We start from the raw sequence: 8,684 nt of genomic DNA on the forward strand, positions 1-8,684 counted from the left end.
GTACTACTCGTCGCGCCCACCGGAGAGCACCTCAAGTACGTGATCCAGATGCACTTCCCCAGGGAGGTGTCAACAAACAATACGGCTGAGTACGAAGGACTGCTTGCCGGTCTTAGGATCATGGCAGACCTTGGAATGAAGAAACTCGTCGTCAGAGGCGACTCGCAACTTGTCGTCAAGCAAGTCAACAAGGATTACCAAAGCCCGTTGATGAAGGCCTACGTCGATGAAGTGAGAAAGCTGGAAGAGCGTTTTGACAGTATACAGGCAGAATACGTTCCCCGAGCGGAGAACGACATCGCCGATTACCTGTCAAAGCGTGCCGCCCTCAAGCTACCTATGGAACCAGGTACCTTTGTGCTTCGGCTAACTCAGCCATCCGTTGATCCATCAACAGAGCAGAACAAGAGGAGGAAATCAGGACCCGGCAAGTACTTTCCCGCCGAGCTCCCCTGAGCCACCGGCAAGGATGTTGCCGGGGACACTGAGCCTGCCACGGGACGGCTAGCTCCGGCGGAGCGTCAAGCTCTTGCCGTCGAGACAGCCGCTCCTATAGCGGAGGAAATGCCTTTAGTCCTCGCCGTCGAGCCCAGGCTCCAGCGTGGGCACAACATACTGTCCGATTCCTCCAAACAGGGGAACTTCCTGAGGAGCAGGAAGAAGAGGAAACAGTAGCCCGTCGCTCTACTATGTACCAGTTCGTCGATGACGTCCTGTACAGAAAGAGGCCGAACGGCGTGAAATTGAAGTGTATCCCTCGAGAGGAAGGACTGGGGCTGTTGGCGGAGATACGTGGAGGCATATGTGGATCCCACATCGGGTCAAGGGCCCTTGCCGACAAAGCGTTTCGGCAAGGCTTCTTCTGGCCCACCGCCCTCCAGGATGCGACGACACTAGTCACCAGGTGTGAAGCATGTCAGTTCCATTCAAAGAAGCTTCATCAGCCAGCTCAAGCCCGTCAAACCATTCCTCTCTCCTGGCCCTTCTCGGTCTGGGGGCTTGACATACTGGGCCCTTTCCCCCGCGCTGTCGGGGGCTTTGAGTACTTGTACATCACAATCAACAAGTTCACAAAGTGGCCAGAGGTGGAGGCGGTGAGGAAGGTCACAGCTCAGTCAGCCGTCAAATTCTTCAAGGGACTAGTGTGTCGTTTTGGTGTACCCAACAGGGTCATCACCGACAACGGCACACAGTTCACAAGCCGCACCTTCATGCAATATACCCAAGACCTCGGTAGCAAAGTATGTTTCGCTTCCGTTGCTCACCCACGAAGCAATGGTCAAGCTGAGAGAGCAAACGCTGAAGTATTGTGAGGCTTAAGGACAAAGACCTTTGACAGGCTGCACAAGAGTGGAAGGCGCTGGATTGATGAATTGCCGACGGTTCTTTGGTCGATCAGAACAACGCCAAATCGAGCCACCGGCCGGACACCCTTTGCCCTGGTATACGGGGCAGAAGCAGTTCTCCCCACTGAACTCATATACGGGTCACCTCGAGTGCTCACTTATGATGAGCTTGAGCAAGAGCAACTGTGGCAAGATGACGCAACGCTCCTTGAGGAAGATCGTCTTCGGGCGGCTGTGAGAGCAGCGCGCTACCAGCAAGCCTTGCGCCGCTACCATAGCCTCAAGGTTCATGCCCGAAGCCTTGAGGAAGGCGACCTTGTTCTTCGGCGCATTCAATCGGCCAATAATTCCAACAAGTTGATGCCAAAGTGGGAAGGCCCTTATCGTGTAATACGAGTCACCAGGCCCGACGCAGTCCGCCTGGAGACCGAAGATGCCATTCCGGTGAGTAATTCTTGGAACATTGAGCATCTTCGCAAGTTTTACCCGTGAGGCGCGGCTTGCCGGGCCCCCCGGCAAGCCACCTTTTGTACGAGCCTTGCCGATGATGCATGCAACCCTTTGTACAAAGCCAGGCGTAGACCCTGAGCATAAATAAATGAAGCGCTAGAGCCCTAAGTTATAGCATGCATGCTAGGTCGAGTCTCGTCCTTGGTTAGGGTTGATAGTGCTTAGCGGCGACTAACCCCTAGCTTAGAGGTCGAGTGTGTGTCTCTTTGCCTTTCTTTTGTCTTCTTTGGTTCACAGGACACACAGATATCCTTGCCGAACCACTTGGAGAGATAAAAAAGGAACAGACCAACATCTAGGCCCCGGCAAGCCAGTATTGCCGGGGGCTGCAAGAGCAAAGATTCACCCACAGCAAACCAGGGTTGCCGGGGGCTACAGCTTCAGATAAGTTCTTCATACCTTATCATGCATTCCATTATGGACTGAACGTATGTGAAACCTTGTTTTTTCCTTAAACTACCGTGCTCCCCTAACTCTAGGCCCTAGGGCTTGTTCCTGGGGCCAAGTTTGGTCGTGGTCGCGGCAGCGAAAGGATGAAACAAGGAGCCTAAACCCGCCTCATCCCTGCCTCTGCCAAAAGCGTGAGGAAGGTCGAGCGAGATGGGGAGACGGCAAGGCCTATTGCCGGGCGAGGAAATGTTTATCTTAGAGATATCAAGGATTTACTCCTTGTCGTGGGTTTCACCCACAAACAAATGACCCGGCAAACATCCCTTTTTCATTAAAAACATTCCACTAAGGTACAGTCCATAGGGAATGAAAAACATGAATGATGGGATTACAAGTTTTAAATTCAACAAAGGCCCGAAGGCTTACAAACTAAAAAGAGATAAGGTGCCCGTAATCCCTTTCTTGTCCCTCTCCTTAGGAGGCAGGTCAAGGAGGCGAGAAGGGCAAAGGGAGCACCTAGGCGAGCTACGGGTGGCAAAAGACGCAGAGAGAACATCTAGGTGGTCGTCCAAAGGCTGGATGATGATGGCGGCGCCGAAAGCAGAGCTCGAAGACGAGGCGACAGGACGTCAGCACGCGTCGAAGGCTTTAGTGCCTGCGTACTCCGACTTGACAGCCTTGCCGCCCGCCCTCTTCCTCTTCCGCAGCCACCCAACGCCAGCCGCCCAAGGAGACGACCCCGAGAAGTTCAAGGAGCAGGCGACACGGATGATGGGGTCGCTGGTGCCGCACGGAGTGGCGCCCGACACCTAGTCGGACCCGTCATCTTGCCGCCTACTGCCCTCGTCATCGCTGCCGCTGTCCTCCTCGTCACTCCCGCCCGAGGAGGAGCCTTCACTATCAGAAGAGCTCTCCACGCAGCACTTCAGGCGAGCTCCAAGATCTCCAAAGACCTTGACGGAAAGAAGGACACCCTCCATCAACTTGAAATGAAGAGGGAGCCCACCCGCCAAGCTGTGGATACGAGCAAACGTCTTCCATCCCCGATGAAGATACATCACCTGAGGAGCGGGGAAGTCGACGCGGACCCGCGTGCTGCTAATCCCGCAGCCCCTCATGTGCAGCCGCAGTGACTCCGGCGGATCCAGCTCCATCTCCCGCGCAAATGGAGTCGGGAGACGAAGGCGACCGCGCGGCGGCCGGCGCAGCCTGACGAAGAACTCACAAGGGTCATCCCAACATGGCCCTCCATTGGAGGAGGAACTGCTGGCGGAGGCGAGGCTGGCGCGCCACCCCGTCCTCCTCTTCCCCGAACGCCCCGGCCTCGCCCACTCCCCCTTCCCCTCGCGGCTCGCTCTGACAACGCAAGCGCAGGAGAAGGAGGGACGCGTTGCCGAGCGGCAACCCTCGCCGCCACCGTTGAAGGAACAGGATTCCCTCTCTCCATGACGGATGGAAGGGAGGAGCAGAAGCTGAAGGAAGAAGAAGATGAAAGAATGCCGGACGCCATCCCCCCTCCCGCTCTTTATAAAGGGTCGGGGTTGGGGCTCGGCCGCCCCGCTCGGCCAATCGAGATACGGAAGGCGTAGGGAGCCAGGACTGACCCGCCGCCCCAACCAGCGACGGCCCGGTTTCCCGCCTCCACCGTTTGCCACCCCAAGCGCATGGGAGACACGTGGCGGACGTGCAGAACCGAGGGGACGGGTGAGGCGACCTCTCCCCACCCTGTGATCGTGGGGAGTGGACGCCTTAGAGACCACGCCTCGGCCCCATTCAGTAAATGGGCCGCGCCTCCACACCTCCCTCCGTTTATGGGGAAGGCGCGAGCCATCCCTTTACTACGACATGACGCATGCACGCAGAGCTCAACCCCACGCATGCCACCCATGTCACACACGCCTCCCCACGCCGCGCCATGCGCGGGAATCGTGGGAAGCATAGTGCGCGAAGAATCTTACCACGGTAAAAACCGCCCCGCCTGCCCGCGCACCGTTTTTGGGCCTAGCCCAACAACGCGTTGCGCTTATGTGTGGCCCAGGCCCGGGGGCTCCTGTCGGTGTACAAAAAGAGGGGTACACTTTTTGTACCCCTATAACTGTGCACGGGCAGTCTGAGCCACGGGTACCACCACACCAAGCACGACAAGGGAGGTGAGCCAAGGTAAGACCAAAGCTCAAGAGAACCAGAACGACGCCAAGGCCAAGACCACGAAGAGCAAAGGGGACGAAGCGGACTCCCCCGGCAAGATCCTTGCCGGGAGACAGTTTTAGCAACCCCGGCAAGACCCTTGCCGCGGCGACTCGCCCCACACCTATGGAGCAAATCACCCTTGAGTCCACTTCCCCCATGGGGCAAGGATTCGGGAGACATCCCCGTGGTGGCATGCAGATCTTTGTGAAGACATTCAAGATCAGATATGCACTATAGAAGATGACGACCCTTGGCAGGATCCCAGCCGAGGAAGACCACAAGGCCCCCGGCAAGCGCCTTGCCGGGGATGACAGCAGGCGCCTCGGCAAGACCCTTGCCGGGGCCCCGACAAGGCCCTTGCCGAGGACACCTACAGGCCACCATCAGGCCCACGCCAACCAAGTTTCCACCACCGTACGCATGCAGCTACCGACCCAACCAGCTGGGCAGGCACCTGCGTGGCGGCATGCAGATCTTCGTGAAGACCCACCACTGTGCCACCTCAGCTGCCTGCCTGCCTATGTGGCACCATGGGTATCGCTGGCCAGGGCGCGTGTCGACGCGAGGAGGAGCGGCGACGGACAAGACAGATCTCTCCCCCGCCCCCGATAAAGCATGGACACCTAAGCAAGACGCATTAAATGCGCCTTGTCATGTAATGCGAGGGATAACCGCGCATCACTGTACCCTTTCCACCTCCCGTGTGCCACTGTGGAAACCCCTTTTTCTATAAAAGGAGGCCCGAGGCGACCAGGAAGAGGATTCGGCTTTTTGGAGCTCCTCACGCCCCATAGCTAGCTCAAGAACACACATATACAATCCACCAAAGCAGGAGTAGGGTTTTACGCATCATCGCGGCCCGAACCTGGATAAATGAACCGTGTGCTATCTGTTTGATCCGCTCTTCTCACGACCCCGCGCCCCGCAACCGTAGTAGGGATCCTTGTGATCCCATAGGTGTCGTTCCCACCGACACAAAACTTTGTCTCCCAGGGTCTCATTTCTCTCTACTATTCCCATGTGTGCCACTCGCACACCCCTCATACAGAGATGTCTTTCACTCCTTACATATGAGAACCTACGACTCTTCCAATTCAATATCTCTTTCTCACACACAAACACAAACTCTGTCTCCCAGGGTCTCATATTTCTCCATTGTTCTCTTGTATGTCGCTCACACACACCCTCTCTCCCTAGAGATATCTTGCGTTCCCTCGTATGTCTCTCTAGCTATCACTCTCGTTGTGAAATATCTTTCTCTCTCGCAGACACAAAACACCGACTCTCTGGATCTCATTTCTCTCAGATATCTGTTTGTATGTGACTCACATGCACCCTCTCTCTATCTCTCTCACACCCACACACATAACCCAGCCTTCTGATCCACTCGACTCCTATCTCTAACACACACTAGCTAGCATCTTTATCTTTCTATTTATCTGTTTCTCCATCAACCTTCTTTCTCGCCCTCACTCTTGATTCCTATCACGCACACTACATATGTTTCTCTCTACATGCAGTCAAGTGCCCTCTCACACACATACATAACTTCACCCTTTGAACCACCCGACGGTCATCTCCAACACCCAAAGTAGCGGATGTCCCTCTAGCTAGCATCTCCATCTCTGTATCTATATGTAGTTTCTCCGTCAACATTTCTTTCTCACACGGAGTCTTGCTTCCTATCACCCACACTATATATGTCTCTCCATACATATGCATTTATTGGTTGGTCTCTTTTGAACAATCGTTGCGCCTCACTCCCTCTGCTCGCCATAGATGCATGCTCCAGCCCACGCCACTATCTCTTAAAGACAAAAACACATGCTCAATTGTCGGGCCTTCTTCCCTGCATTCTCACATGCATGCATATTGTCATACCGATCCGTCTCTCCCATGTCATTGATCTTATGATTTATGTCTTCTTTCTTTTATCTCGATCATGCGCGCGCACACACACACACATCCCACGTATACATGTATACCTCTCACACATGCACATTCAAGGCCTCTATGTCTCCATAGTAGTTAATTACCCTCAATCCTAATGCCACATCGAATCGTTCTCCTCTTTTGTGCACATAACTTCCGCCTGGATGGGTAAAACACACACTCACACTTAACAATCTCCTTCTAGCTACCCCCCCCCCCCCCCGCCTCTCACTCTTCCCCTATATCCTTGAAACCAATAAGACCATCCCTTTGTTTAATTCCCGCCTACATGCACCATCGATATATAGTAGTCTTCCTTGGTGTCTCTCGAACAAACACATTCTCTCAATGTCAACTCCTCTCACGCGCCCACACCTTCTCTTCCCTCTCTACGGGCATTTTCTCTCTCGCACCCCATCGTTGGTGGCCTCTGCCATACACATCACCTCTCTATGATGAAGCCATGCACACTTAAATTACATCCGCCATAGAGGACCCCGCGACACACATACACACACACACGCACACACACACGCGCGCGCGCGCGCACGCACCCCCCCACACACACACACTAAGACTCCATCTCTCTCTCACACACACACAAACACACACACACACACGCACGCACCCCCCCCCACACACACACACTAAGACTCCATCTCTCTCTCTCACACACACACACAAAGTAAGACTCCATCTCTCTCTCTCTCTCTCTCACACACACACCCCACACACACTAAGACTCCATCTCACACACACATGCTCTAGGCGGAGCATTTGTTCCTACCACCCTTCATCGAACCTTACCCGTATGATAAACAATCACCTTTATTTACTTGCACAACATGGACAAATTCCACTTTACTTTAGTAGTCAGCAAACTTATCATCTGTACCCTTATAAAAAACGAGTTGGCGGTGATGGTGTGCCTGCCATCTTGTAATACAGACCGTATGATCTATATCTGAGGATAGAAAGCAAACTATGATAATTTTACAAAAGATACCCGCACCTCTCTCCACATCATTATCTCCCGCAACCTCATTGCTCAGCAATTAAAAAAGGAATAAGTCTCTGGAACAATCTAGCATGCATGGTGGCCACTGCCGCCTGCCAGCGCCGTCCATCCCCATGCCTCCGCCCATTCCGACCACCAGTCACCACCACGCTCCACTCCTCCTCGCCTTGTCTCTCATCTTTCATTTTTTTCGATGGCATTCTCGAGATACCAGTTTTCCGATAAAATTCTTGAGATATCATTAGTTTTTACACATGGGATTACTCCTGCATGGGTCAATCACAACAGGTGTTTTGTAAAAAATGCATATTGATGTTCCATGCAATGCACGAGAATCTTGCTTGTAATTATATAACGCAAATCACGAGCAGGAAGTGACATTTTTTGACACAACCACGTTAACATGGCCACGTAAATCACTAGCTAAAGTAAATACCATTATACTTATATCCCGATGTAAAAGGTTGAGTACATGTCCGAAGAGTAGAGTCGCACACACGCACTCTGTCTCTCAGATTCTCTCTCTCACACACACACACCAGTTACGTGACGCCCACTTAAGCAGACACGTATGTTACAATTTGTGCACCGGCGGGTACACGTGATGCTGCGCATTTATTTAAGCCGGAAGGTGAACCCAAACAGTAGCTGCATTCATTCCCCTCCCACCGCCTCTTCTCTGGTCACCGTCGCCCGGTAGCCATGGGCCGGCCGAAGGTAACAACATACGCCATACTCCCGCCGGAGCGGCGCTTTAATATGGAAATTTTAGTCGTCATGCATGCATCTTTTTGTGCTAGCACTCCTATATAAGGGTTGACCGGTCGCTTCCCGCAGACGTGCGCGGGCTGTGTAAGAGGAAGGAGAAGGGAAGCGGGCTGTGGAGTAACGTTTTTTTACCACAATTTCTTAGGAAACTGAGTGCAATAATTGAGTAATTTTGCAAACTACCAGTACTACACCTGAAACGGTTCAAAACCTATACTCTCTTGCCAGCGCGCGCTTCCCGCGTGAAACGGTCAGCGTCGCCCTGGAGCGTCAGTGCCGCATTAATGCCTGGCCAGAGCGGAGGCGACCTCTCACTGGTGTCGGCTTTGAGGTGGTGCGACGACCGAGAGAGCGCCGCTTCCCGGTGCACGCAACTGCTCCGTGTCGAGACTGGCCATAGGCCCTGCTTGGATCCATGGGTTAGAGTTAGTTTGAGCTAGTTGGGGCTCAAATAGCCCTAAAGTATCCAAGCATGAGGGTTTAAATTGGAGCAAGTTGCACCAAACCAACCAAAAAAACCTATCCCACCC

Source organism: Triticum aestivum, chromosome 4A (assembly GCF_018294505.1).
Source record: "Triticum aestivum cultivar Chinese Spring chromosome 4A, IWGSC CS RefSeq v2.1, whole genome shotgun sequence".
NCBI classification, from domain to species: Eukaryota; Viridiplantae; Streptophyta; class Magnoliopsida; order Poales; family Poaceae; genus Triticum; species Triticum aestivum.